Source organism: Bufo gargarizans, chromosome 4, assembly GCF_014858855.1.
Source record: "Bufo gargarizans isolate SCDJY-AF-19 chromosome 4, ASM1485885v1, whole genome shotgun sequence".
Taxonomy (NCBI): domain Eukaryota; kingdom Metazoa; phylum Chordata; class Amphibia; order Anura; family Bufonidae; genus Bufo; species Bufo gargarizans.
Window position 1 is genome coordinate 37,352,272 of NC_058083.1, and position 27,993 is coordinate 37,380,264.

Genomic DNA, 27,993 nt, shown 5'->3' on the forward strand with positions numbered 1-27,993 from the left:
TTTGTCCCCCAAACAGATAAGTTTTAAAACAGTCTGATGTCGTTTACCCCTGGCTGTGCTGAAGTTGGTGGTGAAGGTGTTACGCTGACCAGATAAGGAGCCGGTAGAGAATGAGGAAGCGGAGTAGGGGGAGGAAGCAACAGGAGGCAAACTGAAGTGCCCTGCATTCCTCGCTGGTGGAAGGACATGTGCCAAACTGCTATCAGCCTCAGGCCCAGCCGCCACTGCATTTACCCAATGTGCTGTTATGGAGATATAACTTCCCTGACCGTGCTTACTGGTCCACGTATCCGTAGTAAGGCGCACCTTGCCACAGATGGCATTGCCGCAGTGCACACCTGATTTTGTGCCCCACTTGGTTATGCAGAGAAGAGATGGCTCCCCTGGAAAAGTAGTGGTGGCTGGGCACGACGTACTGTGGGACAGCCACTTCCATAAGGCCTTTAAAACTATCCATCTCCACCAGACGGAATGACAGCATTTCAAAGGCCAGTAATTTTGAAATGCTGGCATTCAGGGCTAGTGATCGCGGGTGGGTAGGGGGGTACTTCCTTTTCCTCTCAAATGTTTGGGAGATAGAGAGCTGAACGCTTGCGTGGGACATTGTGGAGATGCTTGGTGACCCAGGTGGTGGTGTTGCTGGGAGATCCTCTGTTTGCGGGGTGGCAGGTGCCACTGTCACTCCAGAGGTGGATGAATAGTCCGAGACTGCAGCAGAAAAGGAAGCAGGAGGAGCCAGAGACCTTTCTTGGTTTTTGAGGTGTTTACTCCACTGCAGCTCGTGCTTAGCACCTAAATGCCTGGTCATGCAGGTTGTGCTCAGGTTGAGAACGTTTATGCCTAGCTTCAGGCTCTGATTACACAGAGTGCAAACCACTTGTGTCTTGTCGTCAGCACATTGTCTGAAGAACTGCCACGCCAGGGAACTTCTTGGAGCTGGCTTTGGTGTGCTCGGTCCCTTGCTGCAGTGGGCAGTAGCAGGCGTACTGTCTAGAGCAGGGGTAGGCAACCTCCGGCTCCCAGCTGAAGCAAAACTACAATTCCCAGCATGCTCCATTCATTTCTATGAGAGTTCTTTGAGAAGAGCAGAGCAAGTATGCATACTGGGAGTTGTAGTTTCACAACAGCTGGGAGCCGGAGGTTGCCTACCCCTGGTCTAGAGGATGGCCGCTCCGCTTTTTCACCCTGCTTCCTCTTCTGCTGTGCTGGAGGCTCTGTGCGACCACCGCCTCTTCCTCCGAACTACATAGGTCACTCGCATGACCTTGATTCCATGTGGGGTTGAGGACCTCATCGTCCTCCACATCATCTTCCACCCAGTCTTCACCCTTGCCTTCCTTGTCTGTCTGCACACTTTCGAAAGCCCCAGCAGTTGGCACCTGTGTTTCGTCATCATTCGGGACGTGCTGCGATGGTCCTCCCATGTACTCCTCTTGAAAGATAAGTGGTTGGGTATCGGTGCACTCAATCTCTTCCACTTCTGGGGCAGGGCTAGGTGGATGGCCCTGGGGAAACCCTGCTAACAGAGTCATCAAAAAGCAGAAGAGACTGCTGCATGACTTGGGGCTCAGACTGCTTGGCTGATTTGCAAGGGGGTGAGGTGAAAGACTGATGGACATCGGCTGCAGGTGCCAACTGTGGTCTTTCAGCAGGAGACTGGGTGGGAGACAATGTGAAGGAACTGGATCCACTGTCAGCAACCCAATCTATTATCGACTGTACTTGTTCTGGCCTCACCATTCGTAGAGCTGCATTAGGCCAGATCAAATACTGCTGCAGGTTCTGTCGCCTACTCGCACCTGAGGAAGGGTTTTCACTTGTGCGTGTAGCTGCCACAGATCGACCACGTCCTCTCCCTGCAACAGGAGCTCCACCAGCAGCACCACGACTTGGGCCACGTCCCTTATTTGACGCTCTCCTCATATTTCTCCAATTTAGGATCTTGCCCTAAATAGGTGTTTCATTAATAGTAGAATAGAACGACAGTATGTACAGGGTGTATCTGACATGCCCTGAACCAGACTAGGCCTCAATTAAATTTGTTTGCCCAAAATGGCTGTATTTCAAATACCTGAATCATACCCCTGTATGTAAAGGGTGTATCTCACATGGCCTGAACCAGACTAGGCCTCAATTAAAGATTTGTGCACTAAATGGCAGTATTTCAAATATCTGAATATAACCCAAATATATAAAGGGTGTATCCCACAATGACATATGCAGCAAAGGCTGCCAAATAAACTTTTTTTTGCCCAAATGGGTGTTTGTTTAATAACTGAATATGGCAGCAGTATATAACCCTGGAATTTCAAACGTGCTGATGCTGCAAGGCCTGAAAAATTGTGTATTTTGCCCCCAAAAGGGTGTTTTATTAATAGAAGAATATACACCCTGTATATACAGGGTATATCTCACATGGCCTGACGCACAGTAGGCCTCAACTAAAGATTTATGCACTAAATGGCAGTATTTCAAATATTTGAATATAACCCAAATATATAAAGGGTGTATCTCACAATGACATATGCAGCAAAGGCTGCCAAATAAACTTTTTTTTTGCCCAAATGGGTGTTTGTTTAATAACTAAATATGGCAGCAGTATATAACCCTGGAATTTCAAACGTCAAGATCCTGAAAGGCCTGAAATTGTGTGTATTTTGCACAAAAAAAGGTGTTTTATTTAAAGGGTGTATCTCACACGCCCTGAACCAGACTAAGCCTTCTTTTAATTTATTTTGCCCAAAATGGCTGTATTTCAAATACCTGAATAGAAGCCCTGTATTTAAAGGGTGTATTTCACACACCCTGATCCACACTAGGATGCTATCAAAGAATTGTGCCCAAAATGGCTTTAAAATACATAAAGGGAATCAACAAGGTAAAAGAGGAGAGAATATTTAAAAGAAGAAAAACTGCTACAAGAGGACATAGATTTAAATTAGAGGGGCAAAGGTTTAAAAGTAAGATCAGGAAGTATTACTTTACTGAGAGAGTAGTGGATGCATGGAATAGCCTTCCTGCAGAAGTGGTAGCTGCAAATACAGTGGAGGAGTTTAAGCATGCATGGGATAGGCATAAGGCCATCCTTCATATAAGATAGGGCCAGGGGCTATCCATAGTATTTAGTATATTGGGCAGACTAGATGGGCCAAATGGTTCTTATCTGCCGACACATTCTATGTTTCAAATAACTGAATAGAAAGACAGTATGTAAAGGCGGTATCTCACAATGACATCTGCAGCAAAGGCTGACGACAATTTTTTTTTTCCCCAAACGGGTGTTTGTTTAATAACTGAATTTGACAGCAGTATATAACCCTCGAATTTCACACGTGCTGATGCTGCAAGGCCAGAAAAATAGTGGAATCTGGTAAAAAAAAAGTGTGTTTTTAAAAACCCAGAAAATCATGGCTGCATCTCTAGCTTAAATTGCACACTCACTAAGGCCTCTTTCACACTACCGTATGGCTATTTCAGTGTTTTGTGGTCCAGTTTTCATGGATCCGTTGTTCCGTTTTTTTTGTTTCCATTGTGTTTCCGTTTCCGTTCCGTTTTTCCATATGGCATATAAAATATACAGTAATTACATAGAAAAAATTGGGCTGGGCATAACATTTTCAATAGATGGTTCCGCAAAAACGGAACGGATACGGAAGACATATGGATGCATTTCCGTATGTGTTCCATTTTTTTGGCGGACCCATTGACTTGAATGGAGACACGGAACGTGATTTGCGGGCAATAATAGGACATGTTCTACAGTATCTTTCAACGGAACGGAAATACGGAAACGGAATGCATACGGAGTACATTCCGTTTTTAGGGGGAACCATTGAAATGAATGGTTCTGTAAATGGACCATATATGAAACGCAAAAAACGACACGCAAAACGAAGAAAAAAAAACGGTAGTGTGAAATAGGCCTAATCCAGATGTTGTATATTGCCCAAAAAGTTTCTTTTTTGGGTAACAGAATATGAAAGCTGTATATATTAAACTTTAATGTAACACTTGCAGATCAGGAAAATAGTTTTTTTTTGGGCAAAAAAAGTGTGTTTTTTAAAACCCAGTAAATGATGGCTGTATTTCTAGCTTAAATTGCACACTGACTAAGCCTGCAAATGCACCAGATGTTGTAAATTGCCCCAAAAATGTCGATTTTTTTTTTTTTAAACTGATTATTTGTGCTGTTTTTAAAGCTTGGATTTTAATGTCCCAAAAGCTCAGATGGAGCGCTGGTGAACTGAGCTTGCATAAAATGGCCACCACCGCCCACCTTACTGACTTCTAAAAGTTATATATTTTTTCCGTCACTGGGCTCAGGGCAGGATAAAAAAATTGTGCCCTGCACCCACACAACACAATGTATGTAGATCGCTGAGTTAGATTCACGTTTTGAGCAAAGATTCTCTCCTATTCTCTCCCTGAAATCACCAGCAGCATCCTCTCCCTACACTAAGCACAGCAGAGTGACGTGCAGCGCTACGTGACTCCAGCTTATATAGAGCCTGGGTCACATGCTACACTGGCCAATTACAGCCATGCCATTAGTAGGCATGGCTGTGATTGCTTCTAAGGGCACAGAGTTAAACGCTTGTTAATTGGCCTTTCAAAAAGCGCAGAGAAATCACCGAACACCGAACCCAAACTTTTACTGAAATGTTCGGGTTCGGGTCCGGGTTCCAAAAATCCAAATGTTCGATACGAACCCGAACCTTGCAGTTCGGGTTCGCTCAACCCTACTCAGGAGTTAAAGGACAGTAGAAACCTCTTATAGGTGACCCCATTTTGGAAAATAAATGCCTCAAGTAATTTATCAAGGTATTGAGTAAGTATTTTGACACCAAAGGTATTTAGAAATTAATGAGCAGGAGATAGTTTAAAATGAAAATGTCAAGTTTTCAACAGATATGGCATTTCAATGCAGAAATGCCATATTGGGCACGATGTGGTATTTAGACTGGAAAGACCACCTTTTGGTTTTTGCAGCTCAGATTTAGATGGATTGGTTTACAGGCGACATGTTGCTATTGTAGAACAAAAGATAGTTGGTGTGAACTCCTGGACTAGAGCAGCGGTGCCCTTAATAGGGTAGGTTCAAACTCCTTAATACAGAAATAAAACAAAATACGGGTACCGCACTATATCTAAAACAGTGTATGAACGTGGTTATCTTATAGAACCAAAAAACGCAGAGAGTCAGGTTCGTAATTTGCTACAGAGGTGGTGATCGCAAGTCCATAGTTCGCATATACAAAGACAGCTGTCGCAAGTTTATTTTCCGCATGCGATTTTCAGAAGCAAATCGCTTCGCATATACCGAGGTAGCTGCCACAAGTCTATACTCCACATGCGATGAACCTGTTATCCACCTCCAGCATAGAATCAGATCTCGCCTTGAGCCACCGACCGCCCACTCCAAACCGGTCAGGATTACCAAAATCCTGACTGTGTGAACAGGCCACACTAGATGGTCTTTGCGTACATACAAGTTGTCTTTTCTCTTCTGTATAACATCCCCCCATACAGGTACTACTGGCTGGAATCCAGACCCCTGTCACAGACACCCCACTGCCTTAATTCTACGTGGCATTGATTCAACAAGGTGCTGATAGCATTCTTTAGAAATGTTGGCCCATATTGATAGGATAGCATCTTGCAGTTGATGGAGATTTGAGGGATGCACATCCAGGGCACGAAACTCCTGTTCCACCACATCCCAAAGATGCTCTATTGGGTTGAGATCTGGTGACTGTGGGGGCCATTTTAGTACAGTGAACTCATTGTCATGTTCAAGAAACCAATTTGAAATGATTCGAGCTTTGTGACATGGTGCATTATCCTGCTGGAAGTAGTCATCAGAGGATGGGTACATGGTGGTCATGAAGGGATGGACATGGTCAGAAACAATGCTCAGGTAGCCCGTGGCATTTAAACGATGGCCAATTGGCACTAAGGGGCCTTAAGTATGCCTAGAAAACATCTCCCACACCATTACACCACCACCACCACCAGCCTGCACAGTGGTAACAAGGCATGATGGATACATGTTCTCATTCTGTTTACGCCAAATTCGGACTCTACCATTTGAATGTCTCAACAGAAATCGAGACTCATCAGACCAGGCAAAATTTTTCCAGTCTTCAACGGTCCAATTTTGGTGAGCTTGTGCAAATTGTAGCCTCTTTTTCCTATTTGTAGTGCAGATGAGTGGTACCCGGTGGGGTCTTCTGCTGTTGTAACCCACCTTTCTTTCCCATTCTGACATTCAGTTTGGCATTCAGGAGATTGTCTTGACCAGGACCACAACCCTACATGCATTGAAGCAACTGCCATGTGATTGGTTGACTAGATAATCGCATTAATGAGAAATAGAACAGGTGTTCCTAATAATTTTTTAGGTGAGTGTATATATATATATATATATATATATATATATATATCCATAAGAAAGATTAGGCAGCACTCCTCACATGCACAGCTGATTATGTGGTGCCCGCGGTGGTCCCTCGATCCAGGACGGATAAATAAGAAAGAAAGTCCGCAGCACTCCTTGAAGTAAAAAATGTGCAGTTTATTCACACATGTCAAAAAATAGACAACGTTTCGGTTCTCTCGCAGAACCTTTCTCAAGTCAGGTCTGACTTGAGAAAGGTTCTGCGAGAGAACCGAAACGTTGTCTATTTTTTGACATGTGTGAATAAACTGCACATTTTTTACTTCAAGGAGTGCTGCGGACTTTCTTTATTATATATATATATATATATATAGATATATATATATATATATATATATATATATATATATATATATATACAGTACAGACCAAAAGTTTGGACACACCATTTTTATTCAAAGAGTTTTCTTTATTTTCATGACTATGAAAATTGTAGATTCACACTGAAGGCATCAAAACTATAATTAACACATGTGGAATTATATACTTTGATTACTGCTTTGCACACTCTTGGCATTCTCTTGATGAGCTTCAAGAGGTAGTCACCTGAAATGGTTTTCACTTCACAGGTGTGCCCTGTCAGGTTTAATAAGTGGGATTTATTGCCTTATAAATGGGGTTGGGACCATCAGTTGCGTTGTGGAGAAGTCAGGTGGATACACAGCTGATAGTCCTACTGAATAGACTGTTAGAATTTGTATTATGGCAAGAAAAAAGCAGTAAAGAAAAACGAGTGGCCATCATTACTTTAGGAAATGAAGGTCAGTCAGTCCCAAAAATTGGGAAAACTTTGAAAGTGTCCCCAAGTGCAGTCACAAAAACCATAAAGAGCTACAAAGAAACTGGCTCACATGCGGACCGCCCCAGGAAAGGAAGACAAAAGAGTCACCTGTTTGAAGAGACTTGTTTGGGCTAAAGAACACAAGGAATGGACATTAGACCAGTGGAAATTGGTCTGATGAGTCCAAATTTGAGATCTTTGGTTCCAACCACCGTGTCTTTGTGCGATGCAGAAAAGGTGAACGGATGGACTCTACGTGCCTGGTTCCCACTGTGAAGCATGGAGGAGGAGGTGTGATGGTGTGGGGGTGCTTTGCTGGTGACAGTGTTGGGGATTTATTCAAAATTGAAGGCATACTGAACCAGCATAGCTACCACAGCATCTTGCAGCGGCATGCTATTCCATCCGATTTGCGTTTAGTTGGACCATCATTTATTTTTCAACAGGACAATGACCCCAAACACACCTCCAGGCTGTGTAAGGGCTATTTAACCATGAAGGAGAGTGATAGGGGGCTGCACCAGATGACCTGGCCTCCACAGTCACCAGACCTGAACCCAATCGAGAAGGTTTGGGGTGAGCTGGACCGCAGAGTGAAGGCAAAAGGGCCAACAAGTGCTAAGCATCTCTGGGAACTCCTTCAAGACTGTTGGAAGACTATTTCAGGTGACTACCTCTTGAAGCTCATCAAGAGAATGCCAAGAGTGTGCAAAGCAGTAATCAAAGCAAAAGGTGGCTACTTTGAAGAACCTAGAATATGACATATTTTAAGTTGTTTCACACTTTTTTGTTATGTATATAATTCCACATGTGTTAATTCATAGTTTTGATGCCTTCAGTGTGAATCTACAATTTTAATAGTCCTGAAAATAAAGAAAACTCTTTGAATGAGAAGGTGTGTCCAAACTTTTGATCTGTACTGTATATATATTAGTGGGGATTCACACTGGTAAACAGGATAAGCGGAAGCAGTATAGAGGCACCAACCAGTTTGTAAACCAAAAGTTCAGTGTTTTTTCACACCTTAGAAAGTTCACAGAACAAAACAAAAAAACAAAACACGTTCAAGAAAAAAAAAAAGTGACCTTGCAGTATTGGTATCAGTTTAACAAGAGTCCATCAGCATGCTTTAGTCGGCCTGTTTCCCCTCACATGGGTCTCAGCCCTACACCCAAGCACAAGCCTCAGATCCCAATACAGAGATCCCCTCTGCATGACCCCAGCTATCTTTTAAAGGCAGCTAGGTGTTATCAAAAACCCGGACCTGTTGAATTTGGTAGCCTGTCTCTGTCCAGTGAGTCAACCGAGGTTGTGTGGGTAACTGGTACTCCCGGTCTCTGTGTTGCTCTCTGGCTGGGAGTGAAGGTTGCTTTGTGGGCAGGGATCAGCGGTACTCTGCCCTGGTGCCAGCACTTCAGCTGGGCAAACTGGTGCGCAGTCCTGCCCGGTAACAAATGGACAGGTAAGGCAGAGCCCAGTGGCGCTCTGCCCGGATGCCAGCGCTTCTGCTGGGGTAGCCTGTGGGGAGTCAGGCTCTGGACAAGAGGATAGGGGAGGGCAGAGGCCAAGTGCGCTCTGCCTAGATGCCAGCTCTTCCGCTGGGATGTGGTCAGGGAATACTACCCCCAGGTTCTGGTTGTGGATCTGCTGTGGAGAGGAGGGATTGCTTACCTCCTTCTCCTGGCATTCCTGCAGGGTTTGTTGGGGATGTGTATCGGCTATCCAGCATCCCTGTAGGTCTAGCGCAGAGACCGCGGCCCTATCTGCACCATCAGAGTTAGGGGTGCTGCTCCCCTGTGCTTAGGGAGAGAGAGCGGTTGTCTCCTCTCCCTGCAAGGTACACTGCCGCTTGGGAAGAGAGACTATGCTCTCCTCTCCCTGCAAAACATACTGCCGCTGGGGAGCAGGCCCAACCGTCCCTACTCCCTGAAACTCCGGCTGCCGTTGGGGATCTGGGCCGACCGCCCAGCATTTCTGTGGGGCCGGTGGAGAGACCTCGGTCCCATCTCCACCTGCCATATGGAGTTCCCCCCAGATTCCGTCTATCAGGTCCCCTACCTCTGTAGCTGGTAGTGAATTAGGGGGTGTCAAAGCCGGGTCTTCCCCGCCGCAGGGTTTTAAGTCTGGGACTGCCACCCAACTCTCCTGCAGGGTATTCTCAATTACGTGGAGCAGATGTTGGTAGTCCTGCTCCAGCCCCCACTCCAGTGTCACTAGATATTCCAAGTCTGGTCTCACCTTGTTGGAGTCAGCCCCATCTTGCATATCCTCCCTGAAGTCGTAAATGTCATAAAATCGGGTCTCCGTAGTGCTCCTGAACTCCGGTTCTGTGAAAGCCTCTCACAACAGGCCAGGCCATCGTAATCATACCCCTCCGGGTTGTCATGCTCTGCCGTCCAGGGTGTATACCGAGCGGTATAGCACCAGAGTGCCTGGTAGGCATTCTCCAGCCACAGCTCCTATCACACCCAGAGCTCGAGTTCCTTCACCCACTCCTCCAGGGGCTGCTCTCCCAGGAGGGGCATCCATGGGGCCAGTCACATCTGCCATTGCTGGTCCTCACTGGGGAGTCTCTCACCCTATCGACGCTGTACTCCCTCCAGGGCTTCATACCAGACACCTTTCCAGACTCTATCCCGATTGATCAGTTCATCCTCGTCTAGTGACGCTGTTTGGTTACAAACTGGTTCCATACTGCTGTAGCCAGAGGCACTGTAAGGGGGCAAACGTTGCCCTGAATTTTGTAAATCCACAGACGGTGACTCCGAGCTGCTTCTCCTCGCACTAGGACGCCATCCCACTGCTGCCACCACTGTAACTGATGGTCCATCATCTTCCCAGGACTGCAGTAAATTTACTAGACTCAGCAGTGAACCGCAGGAGACCATTGAAGCCAGTGATTGGTTGCAGAGCTATATAGGATGTTACCACTGAAATCCATTTAAGAGTACAGTCAGAGCAGTGCTGGAACAGCGAGGGTTTAGGAAGATACGGTGACGGTTCTTTTATTTTTTTTTTTCACAGACCCTCAGTATTTTTTAAAGGACCATCCAGGATTGTGATATCGATGGTCTATCCTCAGCATAGGTCAGGGATCAGCAAACCTTTTTGCACTCTAGCTTCTTTGAAATTACAACTCCTAGCATGCACACTCACTCAGCTGTTCTTGTAACTCCCACATAAGGAAAAGAAGGATTCTGAGAGTTGTGGTTTAAAATCAGCTGGATTGCTGGATGTTGCTGATCCCTGGGATTGATCATCAATATCTAATTGGTGGGGGTCCAACTCTCGGCACCCTCCTTAATCAGCTGTTTAAAGAGGCCATAACACTCTGACAAGCGCCATGACTTCTTCCTAGACTAGTGACGTTATGTTCATAGGTCACATGGCCGATTAGAGCGGAGTCCCATTGAAGCCTATCCTGAGGAAAGGCCATCAATAGCAAAATCCCTGACAACCCCTCTAAACTATAATAAAACAGGGACAGCCTTGTTAACCACTTCAGGTCCAAGGTATTTTGAGTCTTCAGGACCAGACACCGTCTAGCATTTGTTAGTACTCATTTGTTTAAGGACTATGTACAATAGGCCTGAGAAGGTAGAGGGTCAGAGTGGTGATAGTTCAATGGGGGAAGTAGTTATGGTGGCAATGCTCACTCTGGCGTTCCTTGTGGCCATGTAGTGCTGACAGGGGCACACCTTTTGTTCCTTTTGGGGCACTCCCTGGCTTTGGTGCTGCTGCCTGCTCTTGGGGGGTGGGGCACCTTGGTGTAGATTCATTTTGAGGTGCAAGGCAGGGGAGCTATATGGTGAGCGGCCGCACAATACAATGAGGTAGCAATTTAGGTGCAAAGAGTTCACCATACTTTACTGAAGCAACTTAGTGGCTTCCACAGGCACTTTCAAACATGATCATAGTCTTTCCAAGTGTTTTAGGCAATTTTCTCAAAGGCTGTGTGTATCGGAGGGTAGGTAGTTTACTAGTCTCCTTTGGGTCTCTCTCCCTTTAATCTCACTCTCTAATCAGACTGTACAAACTCTCTTTTTTGGCCTAAGAGGTATACTTTATCTATCTTTTAGATCTATATATCCTCAGCAGGGTGTACGATCTCTAAACAGATATTCAATCTGTACTAATTTTATTATAGTAGGGACCCTGAGGTATATCGTCCCAAACAAGATGATTGCCAAGGTGTAGGGGTTAGGGGTTACTTTCTCTGACAAATGTTCTCCATGCCTCCATGTATGGCTGCTAAACTTTCTGTTGTCTCCAGTAGTTCTTCCTTCAGGATTTGGCACATATGCTGTTTGTTTGCTTTCTGCGAACTCTAGGAAAGGGTGGTGCCCGCCCTCACCTAAGTACTGTCACAAGGGAATTCTCTCCTTTCCCACACAGCCTATGGGATTCACAATGCACACAGTACAGTGCCATTAACCTCTTGCAGTGGAATACTGCATTGCATATGGAGCAGATTTATTAAGACTGGTGTTTCACACCCACATTATTCCAACTCCTAATAAATTTTTTCCAAATTTTGTCCAACTTTATAATGTCTTAAAGTCAGAAAAGAAAACATATGTCTGCTATGAACACTGTTTATCGAACCATTTTCTGTCTTTGCAGGAGAATGTCTGGCCATGCCTCTCCCAATTGCCCCACCCACTTTTATCGCAAATTTTGAAAAGATGTAAGAAGTGAGAAAAAGTTGCAAATTATAGCGCAAATATGTTGTGCATTGAAATTTGTGACACTTTTCACTCCATAAAATTGGTGCCAAGCTTAATATAATTGCTCACCATAACTTTTTTTATTTGCGTTATTATGCAATGCATGTTAGTGTCCATTCACACAACCGGAAGTATTTAGCGGTTCGCAAAACATGGTCACTGGCGGTGTGCGTTCCACATATTTGCAGAACCCACATTGCCAGCCCTATGATAGAAATGCCTATTTTTGCAGACAATAAAAGGACATGTTCTATCTTTTTTGCGGGATGCCGGAACAAAACTTCGCACCCATTCTGCAGAATATGACTGTGTGAATAGACCCTTAGGTTGTCTGCAGACAAACAGATTTCACACTGGAATGGTTAAACCTCTAGTTTTATTGATTTCTTTATGAATAACTTTTTTTAGACAACTGTCTTAACTTGCAGGGCAGGTTAGGCTACTTTCACATCTGCAGCATGTCATTCTCCAGATCCGGCAACCAGATGGGATGGGTCCAGCAGAGATCTGGACGCATTCTTGCAAAAAGGCGGAGAATCAGCTGGATACAAACCACTGCATGCTGTGGTTTGTGTCTGGCCAGTTCCCTGTATTCTTGGCTGGAACTGGCGGCCAGATACCAGTGCTGCAGATGTGAATGTAGCCTTAGTCTGACTGAGGTTGGGAACGTCAACACCATGAGAGTCCGTCTGTGAGTGGTTATGCCTGTAAACCCCCCCCCTACAGTATACAGCACTTGAAATGGAGCGCAAGTTGTGGCAGAGGGTGCAGTGCGCTCAGCTATTTCTGGAAGTCCCATTGAAATTAATGGGACCCTCATCTATACTTAGAGTGGAGCCCGCAAAGTGCTGGAGGGCGCACCGCACAAGCACGGCCACCGCTTTATTCACTTCTATGGGGCTTCTGGAAATAGTTGAGCCAGCACTTTGGTATTTTCGGCAGTCCCATAGAAATTAATGGATGGAGGCATTTTGCGGGCTCCATTCTAAGTAGAGGTGAAGGTGCCAACCCACAGCCATCAAACGTGGCCCCAATGTTCAAGATGGTAATACCCCTTTAAAATTTGTCCCTTTCTGATGACTGCAAAGAAATAAATGATAAGTGGCATTTTATCCCTTTCTTGGCAGAAAAAGTGCAAGATGAAATTGAAAGGGTAATTGGATCGGCACAACCTCAAATAGAACACAGGAAACAAATGCCGTACATAGACGCCGTTATTCATGAAATTCAACGATTTGGAGATGTTATACCAAGTAATGTCCCACATGCCATAGCTGAAGATGTCACATTCAGAGGGTATTTTATTCCAAAGGTAAGAAACAATGCATATTTTATATTGGACACCTTCAAGCTGGGGATCCCTGAGGTACCCCACTGGTAACAAGACGATGGTCTGAATATACTCCATTGACTACAACCCTCTGTTGTCTGTCCCTCAGCCACTGCCTAATCCATTCAACAATATGGGAGTCCAAGCACAAAGACTGCAATTTATTGATAAGCCTTTTATGTGGGATCAAAAGCCTTACTAAAGTCTAGATAAGCGATATCTACTGCACCTCCACCATCTATTATTTTAGTCACCCAATCAAAGAAATCAATAAGATTAGTTTGACATGATCTCCCTGAAGTAAACCCATGCTGTTTTTCATCTTTCAATTCATGGGATTTTAGATGTTCCACAATCCTCTCCTTAAGTATGGTTTCCATTAATTTCACCACTATTGATGTCAGGCTTACTGGCCAATAGTTGCCCGATTCCTCCCTACTACCTTTCTTGTGAATGGGCACAACATTTGCTAATTTCCAATCTTCTGGGACGACTCCTGTTGCCAGTGATTGGTTAAATAAATCTGTTATGGTTTTGCTAGTTCACCGCTGAGCTCTTTTAATAGCTTTGGGTGTATCCCATCAGGCCCCTGTGACTTATTTGTATTAATTTTAGACAGCTGACTTAGAACCTCTTACTCTGTAAAGGCACATGCATCAAAAGATTAATTAGTCTTCCTCCCTAACTGAGGTCCTTTTCCTTCATTTTCCTTTGTAAAGACTGAACAGAAGTATTCATTGAGGCAGTCAGCTAGTTCTTTATCTTCTTCCATATACCTTCCTTCTTTTGTTTTTAATTTGGTAATTCCTTGTTTTAGTTTCCTTTTTTCTTTTATGTATCTGAAGAATGTCTTATTGCCTTTTTTCACTGACTGAGCAAATTTCTCTTCTGCCTGTGCTTTAGAAGCTCTTATAACTTGTTTGGCCTCTCTCTGCCCAATCTTATAAATTTGCCTGTCATCCTTTTTTTTTTTATAATTACTAAATGCTATCTTTTAGTTTTTAATGATTTTGGCCACTTCTGCGGAGTACCACAGTGGTCTTGTCCTTTTTTTGCTTTTACTGACAAGCCTAATACAATTATCTGTTGCCTTCAATAGTGCCACTTTTAAGTAGTCCCATTTCTCCTGGACTCCATTGAAACTGTTCCAATCTGATAGGGACTCGTATACCACTAATCTAATTTTAGAAAAGTCAGTTTTTCTAAAATCTAAAACTTTTGTTTTTGTGTGGTGTGACTCAGTCGCTGTACTTATAGTAAACCACACTGACTGGTGATCACTAGATCCCAAGCTTTCCCCTACAGGAATACCAAATTCCCATTTGTGAATACTAAATCTAAAATCACCTTCTTCTGGGTTGGCTCCTCAACTACTTGCTGTAGAGATAATCCCGGTAGGGAATTTAGTAGTCCCAGTAGGGAATTTATTAACTTCTTTTCAAGTAAAAAATAAATCTAAGGTATTAACTAGAGATGAGAGAATCGAAGATCAGAATTTCAGGAAAAATTTGATTCGCAATGAATGCAAATTTCCTCGCGCTTCATGGTATCGAATTACATTTTTCCTAAAATGGCTGCTACGTGTGTGAGGACTGAGGACATGGGGCAAGGAACTCTGGAAAGGTGAGATCCAGATTGACAGGCCTGTATGCAGTTAATCAGCAGCCAGCCAGCCCTGTGATGTCCCAGCCCTATAAATACGGCGGCCATCTTACAGTCAGACATTTTCCAGAGTTCAGAGTGCAGGGACAGACGTGTGAAGGCGCTAGGGACAGCAATTGGAAAACCTTATTGTGGGAAAAAAAGACAGAAAAAATTATTTATAAGTGCAGGGAAAGGATAGGAAGGAATCATTTCATAGCATCTTAGTGCAGGGAGCAACGTCAGAAGGCGCTAGGGACATTGATAGGAAAGCGATTTACAAGTGCAGGGACAGATTATTTGGGGATCCAAATAGCCATTAGACAGCTCTGTCATTCCAGCTAGTTGTTATTAGGCTGCAAGTGCTATGTTGAAAAGCCTTTAGTGGCTTATATCTTATTATCTTTAGTATTACATATCAGTACTACAAGAAAAATATATCCGCATTTCACTTCTGCAGTTATTTCTGGTGAAAGCGTATAGGGGCGTATTTCAGTAAAAAAGAAAAAGAAATATACGCACTGCAGTTTTGCCGTTATTTCTGTTGAAAACGTATAGTGGCCTATTTCAGTCCAACAAAAAATATATATTCTAAGTTCACTTCTGCAGTTATTTCTGTTTAAAGCAAATAGGGGGGTATTACAGTAAAAAAAATGATAAATATATATGCACTGCACTGTTGCAGTTATTTCTGGTCAAAGTGTATAGTGGCCTATTTCAGTCCAACAAGAAAAATATATTCTCAATTCACTTTAGCAGTAAATTGTGGTGAAAGCGTCTAGTGGACTATTTCAGTACAAAAAGAAAAATATATTTGTCGCTTTTAGGGGTGTTTTAATTTCCATTTAATTTGTTTAGTTCAGCTACAAGTACAGGTATATCAGGCAGAGAAGTGCCAGGCCATGGACAGAGGAGTGGCAGAGTCCTAAATGTTTCTGGCGCAAGCAGAGGTCGCAGCAGATTAAGGGGGCATGGCAGCAGGAGTCGCAGCGAGAGGCCTGAGCTCCTTGTGTCATTTGGTGGTTGTGTTTTGACCAGCAACCCAGCGGTTCTTGATTGGTTTACTCAGTCATCCACATCATCCCAAGTGACATCAGACACCCACAGCCAAGAGTCAGTGGGTTCGTCAGACACAACCCTTAGCTGGCGTGGCCCGGGAGCAGGCCCTGTGCCTCACCTGTCCTCAACCTGCCTCTGTCCTTTTATGTTCCCTCACCGCGAGAAGTACTATATGCTGTGGGCTCAGCTCCACTTTTCAGCGAGGAAGAGCTACTAGAAAGACAGTCAGCAGCTACTGCCCAGCAAAGATTTGGAGGAGACATCTGCCGCTTCCTCCGCTAGGCGGGCAAGTAGTGATGAGGAGAGTGGCACAGGAGCTTGTGTTGAGAGCAGTCAGACTCCTTACTCAGAGACCGTTGAGGAGGACATCAGTGATGTGAAGACACAAATTGATGATGATGAAGCCGATCGCACTTGGGAGCCTGCTGCAGAAGGGGCTTCATCATCATCAGGAGAAGAAGGTGGCAGCTTGCCTGTGAGCCAGCGGCTGAGCCAGCAAGGTGGTAGCATGGCTGGGAGTCAGCAGGGTGGCAGCAGTTGCAGGTCAGGAGCCAAACGTGCTCGGGGTAGACCACCTGCTTTGCATCAGTCTACCTGACCGGGAAGTAGTGGTGCAGAGGTTTACTGAGGCAGCGGCGGTGTGGCAGTTTCTTTATTAAGCTGCCAGAGGAGGTTAACGTGGCCAAATGTAGAATATGTGGGCAGAATGTGAAGCATGGCCAGGGTGCCAATGTTGGCGCTACAGCCCTGTATCAACATATGCAGCATCGCCATGCAGTAACCTGGGAGAAACGTGGCTCCGATGTGGTGGTTTAGCCTGCTGCAGCAACCGCTGCATCACCCAGTGGCACGCGCCCGGTTTCAGCCAGTCAAGGCTCCACCACTTCAGCCGAAGGGAGCTGTCTGTCATTCCCATTTTCTGCTGGTCTAGATGCACCTGCTCCTACTCCTCGTCAGTCATTCTATCAGCAATCGATCACCGAAGCGATTACCAAGAGACAGCAGTATGCATGCACCCATGCAATATAAAGTTAATCCACGGCACTCCAAGAGATTTGTGCAAAATACATTTTCACATTTAATTCTTAGTTTTCAGAATATCATTTGTGTACATCCAGAGCAATTCATTTGTACAATTTAAGCCATATTAGACAATTAATCCCGGACGTTTCGGTCATTGCGACCATCTTCAGCAGGGTCTTATGACAGGGTAGAGAGGCAGGCGCTGGATGTACACAAATGATATTCTGAAAACTAAGAATTAAATGTAAAAATTTATTTTGCACAAATCTCTTGGAGTGCCGTGGATTAACTTTATATTGTCTAAACCACACTCACAGGCACCCACACTTGATCCGAGGTGTGCAGAGTACATACTTAAAATTATGCACGCATGCAATGGCGCAGAAGCTGAACGTCCTCCTGTCCAAGTTGCTGGTGCTGCAGTCCCTCCCTTTCCAAGTGGTGGACTCTGCACCTTTCAGAGAGCTGATGGCTTGTGCCGAGCCGAGGTGGAGAGTCGCAAGCCGTCATTTATTTGCTAAAAAGGCAGTACCAGCCCTGCACACACATGTAGAACAGAAGGTGGGCCAGTGCTTGAGCCTGTCGGTGTCTGCCAAAGTGCTTTGCAGCGCCAATGTGTGGAGCTTTAACTACGGTCAGGGACAGTACATGTCCTTTACGGACAACTGGGTGAATGTGGTTCCTGCAGAGCCACACCAGCAACTTGGCAAGGTCTCGCCGATTCCGCTTCCACATTGTCAGGCCGATGGTCTTGCGACAATGTCCGCCTCTGCCTCTTCATTTTCCACCATGTCCTCAGCCTCCACTGCAGAGACAAGTCACATTGCCCCTCCAACATACCACATGTGCAGGGCATGGCGTTGTCACACTCTTCTGCACCTGGTTTGCCTTGGCAAACAGAGTCACACAGGGGAGGAACTGCTCCGTCAAGAAATCGAATCCTGGCTTTCTCCAAGAGGACTGAAAATCGGAACCATCATGAACAACAACTGGAAGGACATGGTGTCAGCACTTCGTCAAGGAAGGCTGAGCCATGCGCCCTGCATGGTACATGTGTTCAATATGATTGTCAAGTGGTTCCTCAAGTCTTCCACCCATCTGCAACACATCCTAAAAATGGCCAGTCAACTTTGCATGCACTTCAGGCACTCGTACACCGCAAAGCACACCCACCTTGAGCTGCAGCAGCAGAACGGCATCCCCCAACATAAGCTGATATGCAACGTTTCCGCCCGTTGGAATTCCACCCTCCATATGTTGGAATGACTATATGAACAGCGAAAGGCCATCAACGATTTCTTGATGATGCAAGTGAATAGGAGTAATAGGAGTACTCCCCTGTGTAACTTCAATGTCAGCCAGTGACACCTGTCATTTGCTCAGGCTCTTTGAGGATGCCACATTATTTGTCAGTTGCCAGGACTATTGGATGAACAACTTCATTCCACTGTTTCATGTCCTGGAACAGATGGTGGTAACAATGCCTGGTCAGGGGACTGGAGACATGGTGCCTAGATCCCACGGGCACATGAGCCCTGTGGGAGCTGAACTGGAAGAGGAGGAGAAGAGGACATTGAAGCACAGGCAATGTGTAGCCAAACGGGTGGTTTTTCTACTTAGTTGACAGGAGAGGAGGAGCAGGGGCAGCCAGAGGAGCTCCAGGACGATGAGGAAGACAAGACAGAGGACCCAGACATCCTGTGGAAGTATGCAGTGGAGATGGAGGCAGGGAGTCCCTTATGAGTCACTTGCACAAATGGCCCGATGCATGCTTACTTGCTTGCATAGTGACAGTCGAATTGTCACTATTTGGCAGAGGGATGACTTCTGGCTCTCCACCTTGTTGGACCCTCGCTACCGGTCCAGAATGGGGGCCTTTTTTACACCCAATAAAAGGGAACACAAACTGAACTACTACAGAGACATCCTATGTAGTCAGTTGGGCGCTGCCTATCTGTGCCATCGTCCATCCTCTCGCAGATCTGACTGGGGGGGGGGCCCTCTATGGTCATGTTCCACTGCCATGGCTGCTGGGGAGGGGTGGGGTGGCAGGAGCAGTACCAGCTCCATTAGGAGCAGCCTGAGTCTACAGTCTCTATTGAGTAGCCTTCGTCACCCACATAGTGAATAAACTACTCACCAGCAGCAGCAGCAGGTAGACCTGGAGAAGGACCTGAACCAGCAGGTGGTGGCATACTTGGACAGTACCCTGCTAACCAACATTGAAAAAGCTGCCCTGCCCGGCCATTAGTTTGGCATCAGAGCGGGTGTTTAGTGCGGTGGGGGCCATAGTTACCCCAAGGAGAACTCGCCTGTCCACCCAAAATGTGGAGAGACTTACCTTTTGTCAATATGAATCGGGCATGGATCAGCCAGGATTTCCAACTACCAATTCCTGATGCTTCAGACTAGATAATCCATGGTGCCACACCAACACTTTGATAAAAGAGACCGGTTTCTTCTGATTACCTGCCTCAGTTACTACTCTGATGCTGCCACCCGCCTGATGCCACACAGCTGATGCCAAGTGCTCCTTCTTTCAGCCGCCTTTATCAGCCTTTATTTTTTATTAATGGTATTGCCACTCACCGCCCCACTCTGTCACTGGGTCACTTTGTGGTATCCTCATGCAGCTGCTGCTGCTGCCATCTCCACACTATGTCACCTTGTCACTCTGTGGTATCCTGCTGCTGTTGCTGCCATCTCCACACTATTTCACCTTGCCACTCTGTTGTCTCCTTCTGCTGCTGCCATCTCCATACTGTCACCAATATCCTGATGCTGCTTCCACCTCATCAATATGTCATAGGGCCATGCTGACTTCTCATGCTGTTCCCACCCTCCCCACTTCATGACTTGGCCACTATTTAGCCTTTCGGCCTGGCTGACATCATGATTTATTTGATCTACCTTCTGATCTGTCAGAAGGAAGGAAAAATGAGACGCACAATGGATCCTGTCTAAAGCCTGTATGGTCCCATCAGAATTGGCTTATGATTTGGTAGCCAAAAGCACAAAACACAGAAGACATGCAAATATTCCATATTTTTTTATCATTAGCAATACTGATGGATTATTGGGGAAATGCTGACCGAGTGAAAGTCTATGCTCCACAGACAGAATCCGTTTTTGTTGGTTATTGTTCTGACGGATCAGAGGAAGGGCAAATGAATCAGTGACGTCAACACAAACTTACTGCACGGAAAAAGGGGGTGGGAACAACAGAAAGGACACACACATTTAACAATTGTATACACACTTAGGACAATCTAACACATGTTAGTGTAATGAATGTAATGAAACACTATAAATGAATAGCATGTATACAAAAAAAATTGTTGGTAAGTCACATTACACAATTAGTAATAATAGAGACCTGGAGGAGTAATCTCATCAATCCTCATGTTTTCTGGAAAGAAACAAAATGTAATGGATGGGTTACAAAACTAATACTAATGAGTCATATTCCAAAACAGTATACCTTTATAGAAATGAAACGAGTTCATATTCGCGATTTATGCCCCTTGGCTCCAGGGTCTGCAACCTATGGATCCAAAAGGCCTTGCGTTTTTAAAAAACTGAATTCTGTCACCCCCCGCGTGATGGTAATACTTGCTTTATAATCTGGAATCGCAAAAGAGATACGTTGTGGCGGCATCGATCAAAGTGGAAGGGTACAGGCAATAGTAGGTTTTTTTTTTCCCCCGCATTATCGATTTGTGTTTACAAAACCTTTCATCCTGGTCAAAGTCTCCCCAGCGTGCAACAATCCACAGGGGCATTTTTAAACATAAATCAAAAAACTACTGTCACAGGTAAAAAAACCTTTTATAGGAAATTTTTCACCGGTATATGGATGAGTGAGATATTGACCTCTAATAATGCTAGAGCAATGAATGCATTGTAAACAGGGGAATGTACCACTTTTAGGTGTGGACAATGTCATTTTTCTCAATGCGGTCTTTTCACTACCTACTGTATGTCCGCCCTAATTATAGTGTCACTAATAATTTTGAACCTCTTTTAACACACAATTGGAAAGTTTTGGAACTTTGAGATTGATGGATAGGCCTCTCTAATGATATCCCAGTGTTTATTGATTATGTTCCTAAATTATTATTTTTTTGATTCAGATTGAGTTGTTGTGAAGCTCACATTTTTCGATTTATCACATTCTTTTTGCAAAAGAGATTCTGGATAACCTCTCGCCGAAATTTGTGTCATATCTCTAATTCTTGTTTCCTGATTGATAGGCTCAGAGACTATCCTATTTACATGCTGGTACTGTGAATAAGGTAAGGATTTTTTTGTCGCAAGTGGATGATTACTGGTGAAATGTAAAAGACTATTACGGTCAGTCTCCTTAACATATAGGTCAGTCTATAAATTACCTTTATCACCTTTAATGACCCAGGTATCAAGAAAATGTATTCTCATATTGTCCCAATGTACAGTAAATTGTAACTCCACTCACACAGAATTGAGAAAGGCAGAGAAATCTGACAGGGACTGGATGCCACCCCGCCACACGCAATAATGTCATTGATAAATCGTCGCCATAAAATGCAATGTTCTTTATAAAGTTCATTGTTTTACGTATATAAGTGTATGTTCAAACCAGGAAATATAACAATTTACATATGGCGGTGCGGCATTCAAACCCATCGCAGTTCCCCGCCTTTGTTGCTAAAACGTATCCTGAAATAAGAAATCATTTTCTTTCAATACAATTTACAGTAATCTTCGAAAAAAATCTTTTTCCTGTGTTGTGTAAGAGGAATATTCAAGAATCCATTTCACTGCTGTGAGACCATTAGTGTGATGAATTGATGTATACAAACTGCATAAATCAAAAGTCACTAATAGATCTCCCCCATGTACCATAAAATCCTTAATTTGCCCCCAAAAATGACTAGAGCCCAATAAAAAGGATGGTGTCTGTTTGGTTAAAGGTGTAAGGACTTTTCCTAACAAAATAGCTGGAGGCTACAAGATGGAATTAGTGGATGCTACTATGAGGCGTCCTGGTGGCTGTGTTAATGATTTATGGATCTTCGGCAAGGTATAAAATACCGGTGTTATCATATATTAATTAATCAAATATGTGCGTAATTTATCATCCAAGACGCCTCTGTCCCTAAATTCTGTAATAATAGCATCATTATATTTACGTTTGATGTCGTAAACTGGATCCTGTCTTAGGGGTTGGTAATATTCCCTATCAGCCAATTGTCCCATAATCTCTGCGACATAATAATCCTTGTCCATAGAGACAAGTGCTCCTCCCTTACCAGCAGGTTTGAAAATTAAATTAGAGATCACAAGGCATTTCTCTCGACTGATGTTAAATTATCTGATAAAAACTATTTTCCATTTCTACAATCATACAGTAATCGTGTCATATCCCTCTGAACCAGTGATATGAAGGTCTCCACAGGATGGTGAGTTTTGGGAGGTTGAAATCTACTCTTAAGTTTAAGATTAAAGCGTTGCAATGTCAATTTATTGGTATTAACCGACACCACCTGGGGAGACCACTCATCACCGGTTACAAAGTTGCCTTTAAACGTATATTACGAAAGAAACGTTGACAATCCATCTCAAGGTCAAAGGTATCAAGATGTCCTGTTGGACTGAATGTCAGTCCTTTTTGTAATACCTGTAATTGAACAGGGTTCAAATGTTTAGATGAAATATTCAAGACAAGAGTTTCTTCTATACCTGGGACAACGTTATCCATGGAGCATTTATGTCCCCTATAATGGTGCCCTGCCCTTCTTGTGTTCTTTTTATATGTCATGATTTTTTCCCTAAAAAAGCATTTAAGTGACGTGGGGCAGAGGTATAGTAGCTCCCAGAGCCAGAAGACTGAGAGTCTATTCGCCGCATCGGGAGTCTGGAAAAGGGAATTGCGGTGCCCTAGGAGTCTTGCCATTTATATATTCTTTTATTCTGATAGTCCTCAGAATCTCTTGTGCACTTGTTAGGCTTAGTGATTTCAATGTACTTCTTAAGATCAAAACAGGTCTTGTCAATCCTAAGTTTAAGAGCAGTAAAATCATCTGCCCTAAAGTATCATGTACCTGTTGTTCAATTGATGCGATCTTAACCTTGGTTTTGGTTATAGCATCAGCCAAGTGTTCATGATACATATGTACTTATGGTACATGGGGAAGATCTATTAGTGACTTTTGATTTATGCAGTTTGTATACATCAAATCATCACACTAAAGGTCTCACAGCAGTGAAATGGATTCTTGAATATTCCTCTTACACAACACAGGAGAATGATTTTTTTCTAAGATTACTGGAAATTGAATTGAGAGAAAATTATTTCTTATTTCAGGATACGTTTTACCAACAAAGGCGGGGAACCGCAATGGGTTTGAATGCCGCAACGCCATACGTAAAATTGTTATATGTCCTGGTTTGAACATACACATATACACTCACCTAAAGAATTTTTAGGAACACCAGTTCTATTTCTCATTAATACGATTATCTAGTCAACCAATCACATGGCAGTTGCTTCAATGCATGTAGGGTTGTGGTCCTGGTCAAGACAATCTCCTGAACTCCAAACTAAATGTCAGAATGGGAAAGAAGGGCGATTTAAGCAATTTTGAGCGTGGCATGGTTGTTGGCGCCAGACGGGCCGGTCTGAGTATTTCACAATCTGCTCAGTTACTGAGATTTTCACGAACAACCATTTCTAGGGTTTACAAAGAATGGTGTGAAAAGGGAAAAACATCCAGTATGCGGCAGTCCTGTGGGCGAAAACGCCTTGTTGATGCTAGAGGTCAGAGGAGAATGGGCCGACTGATTCAAGCTGATAGAAGAGCAACGTTGACTGAAATAACCACTCGTCACAACCGAGGTATGCAGCAAACCATTTGTAAAGCCACAACACACACAACCTTGAGGCGGATGGGCTACAACAGCAGAAGACCCCACCGGGTACCACTCATCTCCACTACAAATAGGAAAAAGGCTACAATTTGCACGAGCTCACCAAAATTGCACTGTTGAAGCCTGGAAAAATGTTGCCTGGTCTGATGAGTCTCGATTTCTGTTGAGACATTCAAATGGTAGCGTCCGAATTTGGCGTAAACAGAATGAGAACATGTATCCATCATGCCTTGTTACCACTGTGCAGGCTGGTGGTGGTGGTGTAATGGTGTGGGGGATGTTTTCTGGGCACACTTTAGGCCCCTTAGTGCCAATTGGCCATCGTTTAAATGCCACGGGCTACCTGAGCATTGTTTCTGACCATGTCCATCCCTTCATGACCACCATGTACCCATCCTCTGATGGCTACTTCCAGCAGGATAACCATGTCACAAAGCTCGAATCATTTCAAATTGGTTTTTTGAACATGACAATGAGTTCACTGTACTAAAATGGCCCCCACAGTCACCAGATCTCAACCCAATAGAGCATCTTTGGGATGTGGTGGAACAGGAGCTTTGTGCCCTGGATGTGCATCCCTCAAATCTCCATCAACTGCAAAATGCTATCCTATCAATATGGGCCAAGTTTCTAAAGAATGCTATGAGCACCTTGTTGAATCAATGCCACATAGAATTAAGGCAGTTCTGAAGGCAAAAGGGGTTCCAACACCGTATTAGTATGGTGTTCCTAATAATTCTTTAGGTGAGTGTATATAACAATGAATTTTATAAAGAACATTGCATTTTATGGCGACGATTTATCGATAACATTTATTGCGTGTGGCGGGGTGGCATCCAGTCCCTTTTGGATTTCTCCGCCTTTCTCAATTCTGTGTGGGAGGAGTTACAATTTACTGTACATTAGGACAATATGAGAATACATTTTCTTGATACCTGGGTCATAAAAGGTGATGAAGGTCATTTATAGACGGACCTATATGTTAAGGAGACTGACCGTTATAGTCTTTTACATTTCACCAGTAATCATCCACTTGCGACAAAAAAATCCTTACCTTATTCACAGTGCCAGCATGTAAATAAAATAGTCTCTGAGCCTATCAATCAGGAAACAAGAATTAGAGATATGACACAAATTTCGGGCGAGAGGGTATCCAGAATCTCTTTTGCAAAAAGAATGTGATAAATTGAAAAATGTGAGCTTCACAACAACTCAATCTGAATCCCCCCAAAAAATGAGTATTCCTTTTGTAGTAAAGTTCCATCCATGGGTTAATAAAATTAGGAACATAATCAATAAACACTGGGATATCATTAGAGAGGCCTATCCATCAATCTCAGAGTTCCCAAACTTTACAATGGTGTGTTACAAGAGGTTCAAAAATATCAGGGACACTATAATTAGGGCGGACATAGTTAGTGAAAAGACCGCATTGAGACAAATGACATTGTCCACACCTTATTTGAGCTAAATTCCCCTGTTTACAATGCATTCATTACTCTAGCATTATTAGAGGTGAATATCTCACTCTATCCATATACCGGTGAAAAATTTCCCATAAAAGTTTTTTTTACCTGTGACAGCAGTTTTGAGATTTATGTCAAGAGACTTCAACCAGGATGAAAGGTTTTGTAAACACAAATCGACAATACGGGAAAAAAACCTACTATTGTCTGTACCCTTTCACTTTGAACGATGCCGCCACAACGTATCTCATTTGCGATTCCAGATTATAAAGCAAGTATGACCATCACGCGGGGGGTGACACAATTCAGCTTTTAAAAAACGCAAGGCCTTTTGGATCTATAGGTTGCAGACCCTGGAACCAAGGGGCATAAATCGCGAATATGAACTGGTTTCATTTCTATAAAGGTATACTGTTTTGGAATATGACTCATTAGTATTAGTTGTGTAACCCATCCATTACATTTTGTTTCTTTCCAAAAAACATGAGGATTGGCGAGGTCCAGGTCTCTATTATTACTACCTATGTAATGTCACTTACCAACTAATTTTTTGTATACATGCCATTCATTTATAGTGTTTCATTACACTAACATGTGTGTATATAATTGTTAAATGTGTGTGTCCTTTCTGTTGTCCCCACCCCCTTTTTCCGTGCACCCATCCGTATACAGACTCTTCCCGCATGTTTTTTTTGTTTTGTTTGTAAGTTACTACCCTGACGGCACGTCACATCCTGTAATGACAAAGCTGGCGGGTTATTTAAATGTTTCTGTTTTCGTGTACTCACTTGCTTGACAAAGACTCGTGTTTGAGTCAAAACGCGTCATTTGTTCTTTCATGTGGGAATTAAAAGGATAAAGTTGCATCCAATATAGCGAGTGCCGGTCTTCTTTGTTTTTGGATTAATGGGACGCCGACACTGGACGCGTGCACTGCTTACCATATACATGGAGTGCTGGCTGATATATCTTCTGTAACATCTATGTGGGCATCCCTGCTCTATACTGCACCACACAGGAGAGCCAATAGATCCTTTTAAAGGTTTTAACATCTGAACCTCCTGTTGTGTTCTTGGTTTTGTTCAGAAGAACAATAGTGGTTGAGGTTTCACAGTCATCAATCCTAATTTGCAGTAGTATTATGACATGTACTCCATTTGCTGATCGTGATTTTTACATGATATATTTTTATTATAAAGTGTATACGTCATAACTGATTTTTGTTTCCTCCAGGGCACTGATGTTACGCCATTGCTTTACTCTGTACACAGAGATAACACTTACTACAAGAAGCCTTATGAGTTTTATCCAGAACACTTTCTTGACTCTAACAGAAATTTCATAAAGAATGAGGCCTTCCTACCCTTCTCAATAGGTAATATTTATATAGGAGCAGTCACATCATAAAAGTCCAGATGACCCCCCTTTCATTAGACTGGGAGTGCAAAGAGTAGTAGACAAGCAGGATTAGAACCAGGAGATACAGATAGTGCCAAAACAAGGGGGTAATTAAAAAACTAGCCATAGTCAGATTACTAGGAGAATTAGTAGAAGACAATTAGCAGACAAGATGTTAAATCTGGAAAACAAGCCATAGTCAGATTAACAGGATTTTGGATACCGTAGAAAACAATAGGACAACGTACAGGAACCAGGATAACAAAATCACAGGCAATAATAATGTATCAGAATTAAATTGCCCACCTAATTCCAGGATTGGATGCTGAGCCAGGAAACTGATTGGCTATCCTCCTAGCCTCACTAATAGGTCAAGGGCATGTTCACACCTGCGTTGGAGGCTCCGTTCGGGGACTCTGTCACAGAGGTAATCAAAAATGGTGAGAAAAAAAAAGTCATTTTTTCAGCTAAAAAGACATTCTCCAGAACGGAAACCAAACAGACCCCAATTAGAGCTGTTTGGCTCCTTTCCTGTTATGTGCAGAATCCCACACCTCAGTTATCTTTGTAATTCTACAACTGTAAGGGTCAGGGAGCTGCTTCAAAAAGTTTGCACTAGTGAGAAGGTCTTTTTTGGGGTTCTTTTTCTTTGCATGTCCAAAATCTGAAAATTTTCAGTTTTTCTTCAGAGTAGTCTCTCACCCTGCCACCAAAGTCACATCTGCTTCTTCCTTACCTATTGGAGTTGTATGGGTGTTTTCAAGTAAGTGACTCCTGAAGCCTGACTGCGCATGTTCTACAGTACATGTTCTATTGCTACAACCCATTTCTGATCCTGTAAAAGAGTCACTAAATGGCAGAGGTGTAAATTTAAGTTTCTCACCCCAATGCAAAGTCTGTAACTGAGCGCACCATGTGCCATGTACTGGTATTATACAAAACATCTAGAAAACCTTATTTCTATTGAGTTTTCAGATCACAGTATGAATCAATCAACTTCATGTTTTCTGTTCTTCCTTTTAGGTAGACGTAACTGTCCTGGGGAAAACTTGGCAAAAATGGAGCTCTTCCTGTTCTTCACAATACTATTACAAAATTTTACTTTCCATGCACCGCCTGGAGCCAAACTGGACCTTGAACCTGCACTGGGGTTTACAAGTGCCCCTCAAACCTATGAGATCTGTGCCATATCTCGCACATAG

General features: G+C 43.6%; 1 pseudogene; it reads left to right on the forward strand.

The window, feature by feature from the left end:
• The window catches only part of LOC122935958, an 88,878-nt pseudogene extending 60,885 nt beyond the window's left edge, over positions 1-27,993 (forward strand).